At 40.6% G+C, this 21094-nt stretch overlaps 1 protein-coding gene and 2 pseudogenes across 3 annotated transcripts in view; 1 reads left to right on the plus strand and 2 right to left on the minus strand.

Annotated features, from left to right (window-relative positions):
• The window catches only part of LOC137253437 (limbic system-associated membrane protein), a 795865-nt gene that overhangs the window by 368894 nt on the left and 405877 nt on the right, over positions 1-21094 (minus strand). The gene's annotated exons all lie outside the window — the stretch shown is intronic.
• LOC137252786 (uncharacterized) lies at positions 1917-20915 on the plus strand (annotated as a pseudogene).
• On the minus strand, positions 7345-10624 carry LOC137252787 (uncharacterized; annotated as a pseudogene).

The following is a 21094-nucleotide window of genomic DNA, read 5'->3' on the forward strand; positions in this document are numbered from 1 at the left end:
GAGAGCAGGCTGCAAAAATTACACAATTTCAGTACAAAATTTTAGGGGTCGAATATGAGATTTGCTACTAAATCGCCCGGCTGTTTCAGCGAGTAATGCAAAGATAAAAACTCCATCTTTTGACGGTTCGGTTCTTTTCCAGGTCTTTAGACTATAATTTGAAAAGACCGCAGCAGTTACCTTTCCAAGGTAGCCGGTTCTATATACCAGAGCGACTCGAGATTTTTCCCTACCAAGGGCTGTCATTTCAGTGTAACCCCATTTAATTTGTTGCGTCCCTCCCACAAATTATCATACTCCAAGCAGATTCTTGGAGCGGGACTGCGCCATATTCACCTGCTCCGGGAAGGTATCGAACCCATTCCGGGACCAATACCTCATCCCGATAATAAGAAGAGGTTTTGCTGTGTGTGCCGGAAAAGAATCTCTTTATGACGGTCACACTCTTTCAAATGTGCTACGTGTAAGGGAGGGTTACATTGCACGGGATGTTCTAGAACAGACCCCAAAACCCGCCATCACCGTAACTTTTACAAATTTGTGGCACCTTGCTATTCACGTCCAAGGGTGTCCCGTAGTCTGCACAACAGCACCCCCACTACCATCTAGAAGCTCCGTTGCTCAGCAAGACACAACAAGTACCTGCTGTTGCTCGGGTCGTACAGCGCCTCCAGCTCATACGGTCGCTCCTACCCGTAACTATAATCTCATCCAGCATCACCTTCTTCCCCCGTATTCTTTTCCCCCTCTTTCTGGTACTAGCACAAAAGTAGGTCAGGGAAACAGATTCTCAGTCCATACCATCTTTTGCACCGTTTGCCAGCACAGAATCTATATGCTAGCGACATCTGCCCAATGCAGTTCCTGCCTTCGACGGTGCGAATTTCTTAGGTTTTCTGGTCTCAGCGAGGGCAACCCCCCGACGGGTTTCATCGCGCCATGCTGCCAGGCCGCAAACCTAACTGAACCGAGTACTCTAGTGCTTACTCAACGAATTCCAGTCCCAGGGCCATAGGCGTAGTCACCCGTCATATAACCCCAGAGTGATCACGTCTTTCCCGATGCACTTCAGAATTCTGGAGTTAAACTGTATTGGGTTAACTAGGAAAGTCACGAAGATAGTCGATTTTATGAAACGGCTTAACCTCCGCATTGCTGCGATCCAAGAGACCAAACTCACGGCAAGATCTGCTTTGCAGACCTGCTCTGGGTATAGCGTTTACAGAACAGATCGCGGGAGTGGAAATGGAGGCGGGCTTGCATTTATCACCCACACCTTAGTGCAATATAATTTATTTCATCCCGACGTCGACCGATTGAACAGTGTCCTGGAACTTCAAGGCACATCTGTCCGGTCAGGCGATGCAAATTTAGAAATCATCAAAATCTACATTTCGGTCGCCTGTTGCCCCAGTGGATACACAGAGTCAAAAAGTTCACCTATAATCAAAGAAATCGACGTCTAAAAAATCTTTTTGACCGAGGAGAGCGAGACGGGACAAAACTGAAAAAATTTTTGCTAGAAAATCTTCTAGATTTTAGCTTAATTTTCTTCTCAAATTTATTGAGAAGGAAATCGGCTGAAAACAAGGAGATAACTTAAGAAGGAAAAGTTCTTATTTTTGGCGACAGCGACACTCTTTTTCTCCCGTTACTTTTGCTAAATACGTGCAAATGCATGTTCAAGAAATAACACGTGCCATATTTTAATTGCTCTTATATTAATAGGTGCCAGTTGAGTTTTTGATTTGGATGAGAAATGTTCACAAATATCCTGAGTTTTCTGTTTGGTGTTCTAAAAGGTAGTAAATTATATAATAATAATAAAATATAGTGCGGTGATTACTTTCGTTTTAATTTTGATAGTGCAATACATGTGTACCTTTTCTTGTTTCTTTTCAGTGACTTTGTGAGATATGTATGGAGAAAGCAATATTTTTGTTTCATCTCAACCAAGCCAAGGCAATGATGAAATATTAGAATTGTTTAAATGTTTGGGGATTGTCAAATAAGATTTTAACAATTCTAATTGGGCGCGGAATTAATTCCTTTTTCGTTCTCAAGAAAAGTTAAATTGAAGATGTTGAAGCTTTTTTTTGATCGATAGGATACAAAATATTTCGGAGAGCGCATCAAATTTAAGGCGGGTTTGAAAAGGTGGCGGAAATAAAAGGTAAGTTGGTTTGTTTTATTGTCCAGGAAATGATTCGAAATGCGATTTGGACCCTGACTCCATCAATGACTTCTTTTTACAGTCGAGTAGTTATATAAATAGTCAAAATTTCAAACTTAATGAAAATGTGATGTACACGCCAGATAATAACAAATTTCAATTTTTCGGAGTTACAGAGGATGATGTCATAAGAAGTCTATTCTCAATAAAGTCCAATGCCGTTGGTGACGACGGTATAAGCCTTAGGTTTGTAAAACTTATTGCAATCAACATTGTTTCAATATTAACATATTTTTAACTTTTCGATAACGACTTCAACTTTTCCCGATGCTTGGAAGATAGCAAAAGTTATTCCTATTGCTAAAAAGCCATCGGCTGTTTTGCCTATGGAGTTTCGGCCGATAAGCATACTACCCGCTCTTTCTAAAATCTGGGAAAAGTTAGTGGTGGCCCAAATCACCGAACACCTCAATAAGAACAACCTTCTCTCAGAATGCCAGTCTGGTTATAGAGCGAGCCATAGTTGTGCGACGGCTTTACTCAAGGTATCTGATAGGGGTGATTTGACTGTGATGTCACTTTTATATTTTTCGAAAGCCTTTGATACAGAAGATCATTCCATTCTCTTAATGATATTACGACGCTACTTTGGACTCTCTTCTAGAGCTTCAAGATTGCTCAAAAAATATCTTACAAATCGTTGGCAGAAGGTAGTAGTTAAAAGTGGTTGCTCTGAGACAAAGTGCCTGTGCTGGGGGTGCCTCAGGGATCTATACTTGGACCAATGTTGTTCAGTATGTGCATTAACGATATTACTCATTGCTGTAAAAGTGTTTCAGTACATATATATGCTGATGATGCACAAATATATTTATCTCGCCCTATTGGCTTATCTGAAGATTTGGTTTGTAGGACGAACGAGGATCTCGGAAGCATCTCTTCGTGGTAGAGTGATAATAATATAAATCTAAATGCGTCTAAAACAAAATCTATTTGCATTTCGCATTCTCCGCAACTAGTAGAGAATTTGCCGTCGGTTATGCTACAGGATATTACCATTAAGTATGAGTCGGTCGTTAGTAGTTTAGGGTTCAAACTAAATTCCAATTTTAACTGTGTTGATCATATTAACTACGTTTTATCAAAAATATATTTTGTGTTAAGGAAATTGTGGTACACAGCTGCTTTCATTCCTCCAAACGTCAAATTAATGTTAGTCAGATCACTAATAGTTCCTTTCATTTCGTTTGGAGGATTAGTGTTTGGTGATATATACTGCAAGTCTAGAAATAAGCTACAACTTGCATTGAACAATTGTGCAAAATATATTTACTTAAAGCGAAAATTTGACCACATATCAGTTTTCGTTTAAAATACTTGATTGCAGTCTTACTATCTTCCTAAACTATCGTAATCTAATTTTCCTGAATAAATTAATTTATAAATGATGTTATAACAACTTCAATTTTTAATTATTTATTTTGTTTTTAAACTTGCTGATGTACTTAAAAAGGCTTTGTCTTACAGATACAACCACTATGTCAAATAAATAAATAAATAAATAAAAAACAACCAGAATACCTATTCCGAAACTTATGTTTTGCTAGATCTGACAGAACCTGTAACCTCATCGTTCCACGCCATAAATATCTCTCATCATCAAGGACGTTATTTGTCAGTACTATCAAAGTATGGAACTCATTACCTAATTTTATTAAAAATGAGCACAATGCATCGCGCTTTAAATTGGCCTTGTCTGAATTTTTTGATATACGAAAAAGACTATTCTAGCTATTTTCTCGAATCTACATTGCCTTTTTCTGTTATTTCTTTTATATTAATATAAATATTGTTATACTCACATTATCCAAATATCGATGTACTTTAAGAGACAATAGTCTCACTTGTACAAATGTATCAAATAAATTGAATTGAATTGAATAATATACTGATTTCTTTTTTTAAGGCAATTCCATTTATTTGTGACCAAGAGACTTTAGCGACAAACAACAAAATTCTGGAATGGCTCGAAAAAATTTCTGAGGATTTGTCCTCCGCTAAATCACCGAGATTCGCCACCTTCTTGTTATGAAAATTCCACCTGTTTGAACCTTTTGGAGTTGTTAAAAAAAAACAGTAAAAGGTCAACTTGTTTTAACTTTCCACGAAAAAAACGGTTACCTGGATAGTAGGAACCAGAAGATTTTGACTCATTGCATAGTGGATAATTATACTGCCTTGGGGCGTAAAATGCAATATTCATATATGAGGAAGTGGGCCAATGAAATTGTTGCGGTATTTCCAAAAGAAAGCAAGGTAATTGAATGCATTCGATGATAACTATCAAAAACTTACAAACATCCTTTCTTATTCTTATATTTTAGGAGTTTTACTTTTGGAAAGGAAAAAGGGGAAAAAGAATCCGAGTGGGAAATTGTTCTCCCGTTGGGCCAATGCCACAAAATTGGAAAAGCAAGTCACTTCTGATACGCAAGATGCTCATGAAAATAATTTGGATGGTATGCAATACTGACTAATACTTTTTTAAGAATTTGTTCTTTGAACAATATTTAACTCTTTATATTGCAGATAATGTTTTGGAAAAACAATGTTGGCTAGCCCATAACTGCACTTCTTGGGAAAAAGTAAAACAGTATTGGGCGTTTTTATAAATAAGTGTAAGGGCTCTCTATCGGATTTGCTGGCAGCTTGGCCGCGCTACAATGATTTTAACGGTTACGAATTGGTAAGAAAATGGCGATAGCTCAAAGTTTTATTTTCATTACATTTTTTTTAAATTTATTAAATATTTAGGGAAAAATTAAAACGCGATATCAGTTGACCCTTTCAATGTCGCGTTGTTTAAATTTTTCCCATAATATTTAATAAATTAAAATTTTTATAAATTGAGTTAAAAACGTTTTCATACATTAAGCTTAAAAACAACAACTAAAAATTATTTATATATAACAGGTTGATATTGATTTCAATATAATGCATCCAGGTATTGGAAACCAGCTATTATTAAAACTGGACAAATTTTATAAAATAATCCTTCCTATCTTAAATGCTGAAGTAAAAGACCAAGCCAGCCGAGAGTTATTACTTTCTAAACTATATTATAAAGATTTATCAAAGCATCAAAATTATAAAATATTTATAAATTTAAATAAATTTTTTTTCAGATTCTAAATATTGTATTGTGTTGTTACTGCTCCATGCTGTTCGGGTTTTACTTAGTACTTTTTTGATCTTAAACCTGAAGATTTTCCTCCAGTTTCAAATTTACTTAGCAAATTAGAAAACTAATCTTTTATTTTCTTAATTGTTAAAAATGCCAAAAATTTGCTTGTTTTTTATGTAACAAAAATCACTTAACTTCATGTTTACTTATCAGCCATTTGAAAAAAGATCATGGGCTTCCACCCATAGCGAAATTTGTATGCAATGAGCAATATTGCAATCAAATATTTCACAATATGTATAGGTTTCAAAAACACTTAGGGAAACATAAACCTGATCAGCATGACTGATCGATACATCAGTCTGTCAACGTGACTTACCGAATGTTATTGCATAGTTAGGCAATAAAAATATTTGCTGATTTGGTATATAGAAATAGAATGTAGTTTTTCTTAGTGTGTAAGTATTGTATGTAAATATTGTAATATTATTTTAAGTCATTTTACTATAAAGAGAAAGTATTTCTGAATAAAGAACAATCAGATTTCTGCGCTGAACATAACCGCACATTGAAATTGCTTTGTTTTATCTTCTTCAAACATTTTATAAGATGGCCAGGTATGAACATCCCGAAGCGCCCGATCCATCAAAGAGCTAATCGTTGGAAGGCACTTTCCACTTATTACAATTGCAACGTCATCTGGGTAGCCATATGGAATGCGGTGTCTACAGACTTGCTTTTGTTGTACGCATGCTGTGTTGTGGAGAGCAGCTTTTCATCCATGTTGGACTTTATGTACACATCTATCAGCCTCTCAGAGGTTTTGAGCAGAAATAGTGTTAAGCTGATGGGTCTATAGTTGTTGTTGTTGTTGAAGCGATAAGGTGTTTACCCGAATGCTTTGGGGAGTGTTATCGATGTGATGGTCCTTTGGCGGATACAGATCCGGTACGCCCCGGTAATACAGCATCATTAAGGTGCTAGCCCGACTTTCTCGGGAACGATTTATATGGCCAAATGAAACTTCCAGGCCATCCCTCCCTCCTCACCTCCAAGTTCCATGAGGACCCCAAGAACCTCGTCTGTTATTGCAACAGGATTCGCCGCGGATAGGTGAGGTTGACAATTTGTTTGGAGAAGCTATATATTGCCCTGGCAACCTGAAAGGGTTGCGCCGCACAGCCCCTTGAATCTGGTATTCTAGTCGCTCCTTACGACAGGCGTACCTATCGCGTGCATATTCTGACCCCCTAACCCGCTGGGTGTTTTTGTATTTGGGATGCACATGACCGATCTTCCCCGCCTTTGGTAGAAAAGCTACACGAGTAGTTCTCTAAGAGTGCGGTACATGATTTACTCGTATGCACCAATCGAATATTATTTTGAGGCATTCCACGACCGCTCTACTTGAAACTTGTAGCATGGCCGGGAATATACCATCTGGATTCGGCAATTTAAACTTAGAAAATGTCTTCACTGCCCATTCGACCTTTGTATCGGTCACCAAGCCCGGTACTACCCGCTCCGTGATCGAAGTGTGAGTTCTGTCTGTTGGCTCTTCTAAACCATCTCCCGATGGGAAATATGTATTGAAAAGCACCTCAAGGGATTCCTCACTATTACGTGACCATTCCCCGGTCTCTTTCTTTATTAGTCCCTGGAATATATTTCCCCTTGCTGCGACTTTTTTCAACCGTGCTGTTTCGCTGGAGCACTCTATGTCCGTACAGAAACATTTCCATGAGATTCTCTTCGCCCTGGAAATTTTATGCTCGTAGATCCTCAGTAGATCTCTGTACTCGTCTCGAAAAGCTTCGCTTTCCCCGGTATTTGCTAGCTTAAATATTTATTTTACCTGTCTTCTTAGAAAACTCAGCTCATTGCTCACCAATTTGCTTTTCCTCGCAATCTTATTAAAGGGAAAGCTTTGTTATAGTTGTTGTTGTTGTTGTAGCAATGTTTCGCCCCACCTAATAGATGCGACCGATCACAAATTGTCATCAATATCCTCTAACGGGAGTCCAAGGAAACTTGCTGTTTCGACAGGGGTGGACCATAATGAAAGGGATGTTAGAGGCGTTGGTTCCACATTACAATTAAAGAGATGGTTGGTGTCATGTGCGGACACATTGCAAGCGGGGCATACATTTTGTATGTCGGGGTTGATTCTGGATATGTAAGAGTTTAACCTGTTACAGTATCCAGAACGAAGTTGAGCCAGAGTGACTGGCGTTTCTCTGGGGAGCATCCGTTCCTCTTCCGCAAGTTTTGGGTATTTTTCCCTGAGTACTTTATTCAACGGGCAATTCCGGCATAAAGGTCGGACGCCTGTTTGCCGAGTTCGCCAAGGATCTGCTTGTGTCTTTTTTGCTTAATACGGCTAAATTCTCAGGTGCCGTATTACCTCAAAATGCTTACGCAGATGACTTCTTAAGTCCCTAGGCGGTGTTGGCTCATCAATCAGATGTCTGTTGGGATGGCCAGGTTTCTGGATATTCAACAGGAACTGTTTGGTTAACATCTCATTTATCTCTCTGATGGGGAGTATTCTCGCCTCATTATGTAGATGGTGTTCTAGGGACATAAGAAGACAGCCCGCGGCGGTTCTGAGCGTAGTATTTTGGCAGGCCTGTAGTTTCTTCCAGTAGGTAGTTTTTAGGCTTGGCGACCATATAGGGGGCGCGTAGCACGCAAACGGCTGGCCAATTTCTTTGTATGTGGTAATGAGCGTTTCCTTGTCTGTTTCCCAAGTACTGCCAGCAAGGGATTTGAGGATTTTATTACGGCTCTGGATTTACGGAACAATTAAATATAGATCAAACGTCACACCCAAGATTTTGGGGTGTAGGATAGTCGGTAGCGTAGTGCCATTGACGTGGATGTTCAAAACGGTCGACATTTGGGACGTCCATTTTGTGAATAAGGTCGCGGAGGATTTAGTCGGTGATAATGCCAGGTGTCGCGAGGCTAAAAAACTGGAGAGATCAGGGAGGTAGCCGTTTATTCTGCTGCAAAGCTCATCGATCCATGGGCTGTGCCCAGCGTCCTTGTTAGGAATTCATTAGACTCCTTCAGTTCCACCACGTTGGCAACCTTTTTGGGTTGTCCCAGTTTTATTTCTACCTTTTTCTGGAATTTGGGCCAGTTCTCTCAGCACTCTATGTCCGTACAGAAACATTTCCATGAGATTCTCTTCGCCCTGGAAATTTTACGCTCGTAGCTCCTCAGTAGATCTCTGTACTCGTCTCGAAAAGCTTCGCTTTCCCCGGTATTTGCTAGCTTAAATATTTATTTTACCTGTCTTCTTAGAAAACTCAGCTCATTGCTCACCAATTTGCTTTTCCTCGCATTCTTATTAAAGGGAAAGCTTTGTTATAGTTGTTGTTGTTGTTGTAGCAATGTTTCGCCCCACCTAATAGATGCGACCGATCACAAATTGTCATCAATATCCTCTAACGGGAGTCCAAGGAAACTTGCTGTTTCGACAGGGGTGGACCATAATGAAAGGGGTGTTAGAGGCGTTGGTTCCACATTACAATTAAAGAGATGGTTGGTGCCATGTGCGGACACATTGCAAGCGGGGCATACATTTTGTATGTCGGGGTTGATTCTGGATATGCAAGAGTTTAACCTGTTACAGTATCCAGAACGAAGTTGAGCCAGAGTGACTGGCGTTTCTCTGGGGAGCATCCGTTCCTCTTCCGCAAGTTTTGGGTATTTTTCCCTGAGTACTTTATTCAACGGGCAATTCCGGCATAAAGGTCGGACGCCTGTTTGCCGAGTTCGCCAAGGATCTGCTTGTGTTTTTTTGCTTAATACGGCTAAATTCTCAGGTGCCGTATTACCTCAAAATGCTTACGCAGATGACTCCTTAAGTCCCTAGGCGGTGTTGGCTCATCAATCAGATGTCTGTTGGGATGGCCAGGTTTCTGGATATTCAACAGGAACTGTTTGGTTAACATCTCATTTATCTCTCTGATGGGGAGTATTCTCGCCTCATTATGTAGATGGTGTTCTAGGGACATAAGAAGACAGCCCGCGGCGGTTCTGAGCGTAGTATTTTGGCAGGCCTGTAGTTTCTTCCAGTGGGTAGTTTTTAGGCTTGGCGACCATATAGGGGGCGCGTAGCACGCAAACGGCTGGCCAATTTCTTTGTATGTGGTAATGAGCGTTTCCTTGTCTGTTTCCCAAGCACTGCCAGCAAGGGATTTGAGGATTTTATTACGGCTCTGGATTTACGGAACAATTGCGGCTGCGTGCTCACCAAAATGTAGATCAAACGTCACACCCAAGATTTTGGGGTGTAGGATAGTCGGTAGCGTAGTGCCATTGACGTGGATGTTCAAAACGGTCGACATTTGGGACGTCCATGTTGTGAATAAGGTCGCGGAGGATTTAGTCGGTGATAATGCCAGGTGTCGCGAGGCTAAAAAACTGGAGAGATCAGGGAGGTAGCCGTTTATTCTGCTGCAAAGCTCATCGATCCATGGGCTGGGCCCAGCGTCCTTGTCAGGAATTCATTAGACTCCTTCAGTTCCACCACGTTGGCAACCTTTTTGGGTTGTCCCAGTTTTATTTTTACCTTTTTCTGGAATTTGGGCCAGTTCTTTGGCCTAGGGTTTCTAAAGGTTCCTCTCTTCCCTGCCCTCTTTAGGAGCTGAAGGAGAAGGATGGTCTATCAAGAACCATCCAATTATACCTTGATATATCACGTTCGCAGCTCAATGTAATATCCAGAACTTTGCTGGATGTTGGACCAATGTATGTATGGACATTTCCCCTTTTGGCTATCTGCAAATTGGTTTGCAGGATGTAACAAAATAGAGATTCGCCTCTCTCCTTCGTATCTGCTCCTCCCCACGCATTGTGGTACGCATTTGCATCCGCGCCTATGATCAGCCGCCCTTTGCGCCCTTTGTCCTGTACTAGCCTCTTGCACTCCATCCATGCCTCTTATTCTTTTGCTCAACGGCCACCACTACGAGATTCTCAGTAGTGTAATTAGGCAGAATATATGAATGCAGCTGTTTCCTAACCAGGAGGAGTTCGCTCGACGCCACTTTACTGTGCTGAAGGTTTATCTGTAGGACTCGCACCACCATTGGGCTGTTTGTCCTCCTCCAGCACCTTCGTCGTGTCGTAGTCGTCCTCCCCTTGCCGTGTTGGTTTAGAGTATTCGAGGCCCTTTTCAGCCTCTCGTGACTGTTGTGCCAGGTGTTCTCTGTGCGACTCGCAACACCATTTGCTTGTTGGTCCTCTTCCAGCATCTTCGTGGTGACGTCGGCTACCTCCACCTGTCTTTTTTCTCTTAGGCTTTTGAGGTCCTTTTCGACTTCGTCCAATTCTAGCGTGTCAGGATCTTTATCCTAGGGGCTTCTTTTCCTGAATCGCATATAAATTGTTCCTGTACCAAAGGACATTTTTCCAAGCTGCGTGTACAATATATCCCCCATCTGCTTGTTTATTTGGAAGATATAAAACTGACCTTCCTCCGTAGGCCGAGACACAGTAAGTACCTTCCAATCCTGCGTCGGTATGTTCGGATTCTGATTCTGCAGAAGTCGCAGTGTATCCTCCGACATCATCACGCATGGTATCCATACCTTAACTTTTGGTACCGTGGGGATTTGCACTTTACCCTCCACCTCAAACCGCGCCGCTTTATCTACCACCAAAACCGGTGAAAGTCAAATGACATTTAAACAAATTTTAAAATTCTTATTTTACTTTTTTTTTATTTTTATTTATTTTTTTTTTTTACTTTGATTTTGTTTTCATTACAAAAAAAAATTACATAAACAAACATTAGATTTTTATTTTATTATATTAAATATTCTTACGTTAAGCTCAACATTTTTTATGAGAACTTCCCAATTCTTAATTGTTGGAGTGTAATGATTTTCATGGGAAAGCCTTCACAACGATGAGGAATTCATCATAACTCTGCCACAATCGTCCTGAAATATTGGAAACATTGGCCTCGTTGCTGAAGGACAACAACGGAGGGATCTTCATTCCCCGGCGAGTTGAAAAGCTTAAAGGAGGAACTTAGTTTTGACCGGCAGCTTCATGGCTCAGTCAATGCAGACTGGAATCAACAAAAGAAAACTATGCTGTACAATAAACATTTATATCCCCTGTCTCGTCAAATTTTTACATCACAGGACTTGGCACTGACTTAGCGTGCATACGGCGTTCACGACGTGGACCTTGCACATAACAAAAAAGCTGCCACTTCGATGGCATAACGTTAATACTGTGGAGCCCCAACACATTTTAGTAGTGACGTTCGAACACAGTCTTTGCTTCAATACAAATGCATGCGTAATTGCCTACGATGCATCAAAATCCTCAAATCGCTGCAAGAGAGAAAGTTGCAGGGCTGCCAAATTTCCCACTTAGAACTGCCACGGAATATCTTCTTAAGACGTTTGAGCACCGAGGCATCAAAAAGGCCATTGATTGATGTAGTCGCGCCACCAAAGCAGCTAAGAAGACATCGGCATAAGCCCTATTTCGAGATCTGGTGTGGTATGATCCAGAGCAACACGAACGCAGAGTCTGTGATTTCCTTCAAACTCAGGCTCCCGCCTTTGCAGACATCGCCGAAGAAGAATGCACACTTCCGAAGGATCTGCGCATTACTCTGCCCCAACTTCGATCTCTATGTATGGCCCCAGCCTGGTGTATAGCACAAATCATCTATTCGTTTGTAATTTGGAATAAAAATCTGTAATAACAACTTCTTTTTGGTAAAATCATATTTAAACTGCCCGATTCCTTGGACCTCCGTTAGAGGATATTAACCCAGGCGAGGGATTTTTACAAAAAAAACAAGAACCAAACATGGATGGACGGGAAAAAAAATACGCCGCCTAATTCTATCGATGATAAACAAGAAAATGTATATGTGAGCTGTAAGGTGTCGCAGAAATTCAGCTTCTACAAACTAATATTCCCAATTGGACTAGGTGAATCTTCCAGCTGCGAACACCTGCAACATCTGTAATGATGGAGGTAGCTGGATGCTGGTATGATCAAATTATGACCACGCATGGTTATATCGTTCAAATTAAAAAAGAAACTATAAAACCGATCTAAAAAATGCATACCAAATTTTCGACCTATTTTATTTTTAGTTTTTATCGGGCATTTGTTAAAGTCAAATATGCTAAAATGTTTGTTTGCCTCCTTTGGTTTGGAATTCCACAAAGTTTTTAAGAGAGATTTTAAAACTTTTTTAAAAATCAAAAAACCATTATTGCCTCCGAGAAAAGGGGATGGTTTTACCTCCCTATATTTTTATCATGGGCTGAAGATATCATCGATAAGTAGACTCAAATACATATTTAATAATAACATGATTATAATACATAAGTAAAACTAATATCTATGTGCAAATTTTGCTTTATCATTTCAAATGAACAAACGACGTTGTGGTCAATGCGCTCACACGTAATCGTTTAAATATGTAAAGAAAAATTGGAGAAAAATAAGAACACGAAAATTTCGGATTAATATTTAGGATAACAAGTAGTTTTATTTAAATGTATTGCATTTGTATCCGCTTTGAATTTACGAAACTGTAAAACTTTTTGGGATTTCTAAAAATTGGGCTTTACAACAACTCAAGTAATTTTTATAACAAAGCTGATTAAGACGGTGAAATTTATAACGAGCTATTAGATATTTAGAGAGGTCTGCAGATGCTCCAGATTTCTTGAACCTCTTATAAAGCCTAGATTTGATGTTATTAAGTCTTATAAGTTGCCTTGAAAACCAAGGGGGCTTATTCGAACATAGGGTATAGCGAGTAGGAATGCAGGTATCAAAGAAGCTATCAAGCGTACTGTAAAATATAGAGATAGCCGAATCGACATCAGTGCAAGCATAGAGATCCGACCAATCATGGGAAGCCAACAGATCATTGAGCATAATGAAATTCGCTTTGTAGAAGCATCTAGATCGGGGACGAGACTGTACTTGAATCCTACGGGGTAAACTGATATCAAGTGATATCTCTAGCGTAGGGTGAAGAGGGTCTTCTGGAAGGGATAAAGGTGGTATTTGCGTAAGGGCAGTACCCACCGAGCCATCCACAAATACTAAATCCAGCATTTTATTTCCACTATTTGGAACATTGTTAATCTGTAAAAGAGATGAGTCTAACAAGCAATTGAGAAACTCATGTTGAGCAGTGGGAGTTAAAAAGTTTGAATCACTTATATTAACCCAACTAACTGTTGGCAAGTTAAAGTCACCAACAACAACAAGTCGATCGTTATATCCCAACTGCGAATGCAAATCACAGATGGCCGAGCTATGACTATCATAAACATCCATATCCGAACGAGGTGGTATATACGAACAGCAAACAATGCGATTTAAGCTATTTCTTTCAGCAGATCAATAGATTTAGCGTAATTTATGGACACATAATACTATGTGGTGATCTAAATATAGGTTAGCATGAACTAGCCGGTCCACGGTGTTACCAGAAGTTTATTTTAACGACCAAACTGAAAAACCCCATCAAAAACCAGGACCTATGTTATAAAATAACTCCGTCCTCTTGGAAAGTACTAGAACTTAAGCCAGTTGCTGCTTCTAGATCTGACAGCTGTATCACTCCTAATAGCTGCAGGGCACGAGCAAAGAACGGGCTCGATCGTTTCCTCCTCCAACCCGCACTTCCCACATCTGCTAACACTGGCCAAGCCTAATTTAAAAGCATGTGACGCCAGAAGGCAGTGTCCAGTCAGAATACCCTTCATGAGTCTACAGTCATCTCTTTTTAATGATAGAAGCAACTTGGTTAGTCTAAGGTTGTAAGACCTACACATAATCTTCGACACTTTACAGTCCCGCGCTTGAACCCACGCCTTTCCCGCTTGGTCGATCATAGGCACCTCTCGCCTTCGAGTCGCCCAGTCTAATTGGGACGTCTGCGGAGCAAGCTTCAAGGGATGCGCTCTTTTTAGCTAGTTCGTCAGCTTTTTCATTCCCATCTATTCCCATATGCCCTAGAACCCAATATAGATAAATGCTTCTCCCTGTCCCGATCACTCTAGAGACTGCTTACACTCTAACACGCATTTAGAACACGATTGCAGCTTAAGCTATTATCTTCCAGTATTTCTACTGCTTTGGTTACGGCTAATATTTCCGCCTGGAAAACGCTACAGTAATCCGGCAGCCTGAAGGATCTGCTTATTTCCGGATCAGCACAGTATACCGCAGACCTTACTCCTTCCACTACTTTGAAACCATCTGTGTACACAAGTATCGCCTCTTCCGCCATTTGCGCATCCTTGCGCAAACCGCCCACCTCTATTGTGGCCTTAATATCTCACTTGAAGCTCAGATGAGGAATCAGGTAGTCTTTTCGTCTTGTGATTGATGACGCTATACTACTACGGCCATATGGTCGGCGCTCAAGTTACCCCAAGGCACAGAGCCTGGTTGCAGATATTAATGCTGTGTTCTTTGCTACCAGGTCTACAGGTAAAATGTGCAGAATGGCATACACTGCAACCGTCGGGGTTGTTTTCAGAGCTCCCGTAATGCTGAGCACCTATACTCTGCATACCCACTCTAATTTTTTGAGGCATGTTGTTTTTTGTGTGGTTTTCAAACAAACAAGAACTCCATATTATAAAATAGGGCTTACAATCGCTGCAAAAACCCAATGAGAATGGGGCGATAAGCCCCACGTATACCCCAGCATTCTTTTACATGTATATAGTGCCGTTGAGGCCTTCTTCACCCTCTCCTCCACGTTGAGCTTCCATGACAGCTTACTGTCTAGGATGATTCGTAGATATTTCGTGCAAAGTTTCTCCTGTAAGGTCACCCCTCCTAACTTAAGCCTGGTCCAATTTGGGACCTTGTACCTCTTTGTAAACAAAACCATGTCCGTCTTCTCCATTCTCCGACATTAGATGCCCAGGTATGAATATCCCGAAGCGCCCGATCCATCAAAGAACTAATCGTTGGAAGGCCACTTATGACAATTGCACCGTCATCTGCGTAAGCCGTAAGTTTTACGGGTCCCTCATCGAATCGCCTGAGCATTTGGTTGATGACCAGCGTCCACAGCAGAGGTGATAGCACCACTCCCTGCGGCGTGCCCCTGTCCACTGATTTCGTGGCCCCATACAATCCACATTGTGATGTAATCTTCCTGCAATTTAACATGCAGCCGATCTATCTGATTAAGGCGGGATGTACTTTAATGTAATTAAGACCATCTATAATCGCCCATTTGGAAACATTATTGAAAGCCCAGGCAATGTCCAAGAAGACTCCTAGAGCATACTCCTTATATTCCAGGGATTTCTCTATGCTAATTACCACCCTATGCAATGCGGTGTCTACCGACTTGCCTTTGGTGTACGCATGCTGTGTTGTGGATAGCAGCTTTTCATCCACGTTGGACTTTATGTACACATCTATCAGCCTCTCAAAGGTTTTGAGCAGAAATGATGTTAAGCTATTGGGTCTATAATCTTTGGGATACACGTGACCCATCTTCCCCGCCTTTGGTAGGAAAGCTACACGAGCAGTTCTCCAAGAGTGCGGTACATGATTCAGTTTATGCACCCATCGAATATTATTTTAAGCCATCCCACGACCGCCCTACTTGAAACTTGTAGCATGGCCGGACATGTACCATCTGAGCCCGGCGATTTCACCACCACCACGAGGTCATCAGTAGTGTAATTAGGCAGTATATATGTATGAATGCAGCTGTTTCCTTACCATTACTACAGCTCGCACCCGTTCTTCCGTTTGCGCATAGTAAGCGCCAAAACCGCGAGCGCTAAGTCCAGAAACCTTTCCTCCCGATGAGAGCCACGGTTCCTGGATCAGCGCCACGTCAAACGAACCCTCCTCAAGGGTTAGGAGAAGTTCGCTCGACGCCACTTTACTGTGTTGGAGGTTTATCTGAAGGACTCGCAGCACCATTGGGCTATCTGTCCCCCTCCAGCACCTTCGTCGTGTCGTAGTCGTCCTCCCCTTGCCGTTTTGGTTTAGAGTATTAGAGGCCCTTTTCAGCCTCTCGTGACTGTTGTGCCAGGTGTTCTCTGTGCGACTCGCAACACCATTTGCTTGTTGGTCCTCTTCCAGCATGTTCGTGGTGACGTCGGCTACCTCCACCTGTCTTTTTTCTCTTAGGCTTTTGAGGTCCTTTTCGACTTCGTCCAATTCTAGCGTGTCAGGATCTTTATCCTAGGGGCTTCTTTTCCTAAATCGCATATAAATTGTTCCTGTACCAAAGGACATTTTTCCAAGCTGCGTGTACCATATATCCCCCATCTGCTTGTTTATTTGGAAGATATAAAACTGACCTTCCTCCGTAGGCCGAGACACAGTAAGTACCTTCCAATCCTGCGTCGGTATGTTCGGATTCTGATTCTGCAGAAGTCGCAGTGTATCCTCCGACATCATCACGCATGGTATCCATACCTTAACTTTTGGTACCGTGGGGATTTGCACTTTACCCTCCACCTCAAACCGCGCCGCTTTATCTACCACCAAAACCGGTGAAAGTCAAATGACATTTAAAAAAATTTTAAAATTCTTATTTTATTTTTTTTTTTATTTTTATTTATTTTTTTTTACTTTGATTTTGTTTTCATTACAAAAAAAAAATACATAAACAAACATTAGATTTTTATTTTATTATATTAAATATTCTTACGTTAAGCTCAACATTTTTTATGAGAACTTCCCAATTCTTAATTGTTGGAGTGTAATGATTTTCATGGGAAAGCCTTCACAACGATGAGGAATTCATCATAACTCTGCCACAATCGTCCTGAAATATTGGAAACATTGGCCTCGTTGCTGAAGGACAACAACGGAGGGATCTTCATTCCCCGGCGAGTTGAAAAGCTTAAAGGAGGAACTTAGTTTTGACCGGCAGCTTCATGGCTCAGTCAATGCAGACTGGAATCAACAAAAGAAAACTATGCTGTACAATAAACATTTATATCCCCTGTCTCGTCAAATTTTTACATCACAGGACTTGGCACTGACTTAGCGTGCATACGGCCATATTGTTCACGACGTGGACCTTGCACATAACAAAAAAGCTGCCACTTCGATGGCATAACGTTAATACTGTGGAGCCCCAACACATTTTAGTTGTGACGTTCGAACACAGTCTTTGCTTCAATACAAATGCATGCGTAATTGCCTACGATGCATCAAAATCCTCAAATCGCTGCAAGAGAGAAAGTTGCAGGGCTGCCAAATTTCCCACTTAGAACTGCCACGGAATATCTTCTTAAGACGTTTGAGCACCGAGGCATCAAAAAGGCCATTGATTGATGTAGTCGCGCCACCAAAGCAGCTAAGAAGACATCGGCATAAGCCCTATTTCGAGATCTGGTGTGGTATGATCCAGAGCAACACGAACGCAGAGTCTGTGATTTCCTTCAAACTCAGGCTCCCGCCTTTGCAGACATCGCCGAAGAAGAATGCACACTTCCGAAGGATCTGCGCATTACTCTGCCCCAACTTCGATCTCTATGTATGGCCCCAGCCCGGTGTATAGCACAAATCATCTATTCGTTTGTAATGTGGAATAAAAATCTGTAATAACAACTTCTTTTTGGTAAAATCATATTTAAACTGCCCGATTCCTTGGACCTCCGTTAGAGGATATTAACCCAGGCGAGGGATTTTTACAAAAAAAACAAGAACCAAACATGGATGGACGGGAAAAAAACTACGCCGCCTAATTCTATCGATGATAAACAAGAAAATGTATATGTGAGCTGTAAGGTGTCGCAGAAATTCAGCTTCTACAAACTAATATTCCCAATTGGACTAGGTGAATCTTCCAGCTGCGAACACCTGCAACATCTGTAATGATGGAGGTAGCTGGATGCTGGTATGATCAAATTATGACCACGCATGGTTATATCGTTCAAATTAAAAAAGAAACTATAAAACCGATCTAAAAAATGCATACCAAATTTTCGACCTATTTTATTTTTAGTTTTTATCGGGCATTTGTTAAAGTCAAATATGCTAAAATGTTTGTTTGCCTCCTTTGGTTTCGAATTCCACAAAGTTTTTAAGAGAGATTTTAAAACTTTTTTAAAAATCAAAAAACCATTATTGCCTCCGAGAAAAGGGGATGGTTTTACCTCCCTATATTTTTATCATGGGCTGAAGATATCATCGATAAGTAGACTCAAATACATATTTAATAATAACATGATTATAATACATAAGTAAAACTAATATCTATGTGCAAATTTTGCTTTATCATTTCAAATGAACAAACGACGTTGTGGCCAATGCGCTCACACGTAATCGTTTAAATATGTAAAGAAAAATTGGAGAAAAATAAGAACACGAAAATTTCGAATTAATATTTAGGATAACAAGTAGTTTTATTTAAATGTATTGCAAACAACAAGTGTTAAGTAAAATTATAACAAATGTTGTGGAAAATAATATGGATATTTCGGAATATTTAAAGAAATAATTTTGGAATATTGCTTACCTCACGTGGACGTATGTGTATGTATGTATTTTCGCAGGATACTTTCACTTAGACGGCTTGATCAAAAGAGGCCGCGTGCTTGGCAGAGAAAAGCTAGGAGCCCATTAAACAGCCACTTTCGTTAAGTTTCCCCGCCGAAAGTTGCTATACATTCGGTCCATAGCAGTAAAGTAAAAAAAGTTTAAAGTATATGTGCATAAACAATTCCAGCTTATACATATGAACGCGTGTGTGTATTTGTGAACACACATTTATGAATGTGCTCGTTAATTAAGTAAATTGCTAGGAAGGAGGGAAGACATATTTAGGCCTGTGGCCTATACATACCGACCCCTTGCCGTAAGTAACAAAAAAAATTTTAATCAGATGATTTAGAGAGCACACAAGCCATCGCACGTCCAGCTTAGGCTATACGTCGATGTGCAGATGCGGACTGCGAGCACTGCCCGTCATAGGATGGGCTTCGTGTCCTGTTCTCCTGTGAAGAAAGAAAAAATTTATTAATTGAACGTATGGGTTTTTAGATTCCGTGCAGTGATTACTTATTTGTATGAAAACTTCTATTTTTGGAAGGCTTCTGAGACTACCAGCCCGAATACGGTCGGTTGGGTCAGGAGACCGCCAACTGTTGTTGCTGGCTTTCCGCTCACCATCATTTCGGCGTATAGCAGCGACCGAAAACTACGCTTCTCAAGATTGCTGGTTGATGAGTTTTGTTCAGTTCTAGCCATTTCTTCATCCAGCTCTTCCTCCTCTACTTGTTGGGCCAAAATCTTATTTGGTCCCGATAAGTGGATCGACAACTCGTGGTCCGATTGGTTGTCGTCGCCGATAACAATGGGGTCTGCGCGTGCAGTACGTTGAGGTGAATCATAGTATGATGCTTCTCGTTAGACCTTTTGCATCGATATTTGCTTTTACACTTGTCAACGCGATGAAACGGCGAAAAACAATTCGGGCAGTATTTATGGAGTAGGACAGCCCGTAACCTTTCCTCGGGCGACTTGTTTCTGTACTCAGCGCAGAGCCTCATACTGTGATTCACACCACAGAGCTGGCAAGCGACGTCGAAGCGCTTGGCGCTTCCCTCTGACTTGGCCAATAGAGTTTCGAAACGGGTCATGATCTGCAAAGAATATCGGTAGCATTGATCATGACCACATAAATTAGGTGGGTTTTGTTTGGGTGGCGCAAGATGGCGGAAAAGAAATAAGGGAGAAATCTTAAGTGATTTCTGTAACCGTACATGTAAATGGTGCCTTAGGGCGCCGTCAGCTAGAACCCTACGCCAAATTTCAGCCCTGAATTTAACGTCAAAGCACAATTTGTGAACCTTTTAAAAACGAAATAAAATACGACTTTTGTCAAAGTTATTGAAAGGTGGAAGTTGCCTATCTTTTCGTTATGTTTTGAGGTTGAGGCATTCATTCTGATCACTTTAATGAAATTCGTACGCCTTAACTTTGTCGTCAAAGTTGAATTCGTACGCAATGCAAAATCTATCTGACGCCGACTCTTAGAACTAGGTTATTTATAATTTTATTTTTGTAATTTTGGTCGGTGGGTGCCGCCGAAGTAGCTCTGAAATATATTTTAGATTTGCGGTGAACTTTATTTTCACAAGTGGCCTGCCAACAAATATTGGTTTGAAACTTAGCTGAAAACAATAGTTTGTTTTAACTATTCAACAGCATTACCAACGAGTACTGTTGATAATGCTGTAGTTCGTGAAATTTTGTTTTCTTTTTCTTTTCTTAACTCTTCATTCTATATAATGATTAATAGTATAGAAATGTTGTCGTGCGTAATGTGTTTAGTGTACGAAACTTTTAACGTCAATAATGCAGTTAGGAATGCAGTATAGACTTTTTGACGTTAATTACAATTCTTCATTTCCTGAATGCAAAAATGTCATTGATTTAACACGTGGTGCTGAGTATGGGAGCTCGTAAGTGATTCTAATTTTTTTTATTTATTAATTTTTCTTTTCCTTTTCAGGTATACAGGATATAAAATTCCTTACCACGGTGCATTGATAAATAATTGCGGCTTTAATAGTAAGTGCTGGCTTATATCAATGGAAAGGGACCTAATAAATAACGCTAACATATAAAAACACGAGAGAATTATTGGTGCAATTGGGATATTTTGTTAACAAAATGCAGGACCATCTACAAGTTGCACCAAATTTGGGGCGGCTGTTCGCATACTTTAT

Source organism: Eurosta solidaginis, chromosome 5 (genome assembly GCF_040869045.1).
Source record: "Eurosta solidaginis isolate ZX-2024a chromosome 5, ASM4086904v1, whole genome shotgun sequence".
Taxonomy (NCBI): domain Eukaryota; kingdom Metazoa; phylum Arthropoda; class Insecta; order Diptera; family Tephritidae; genus Eurosta; species Eurosta solidaginis.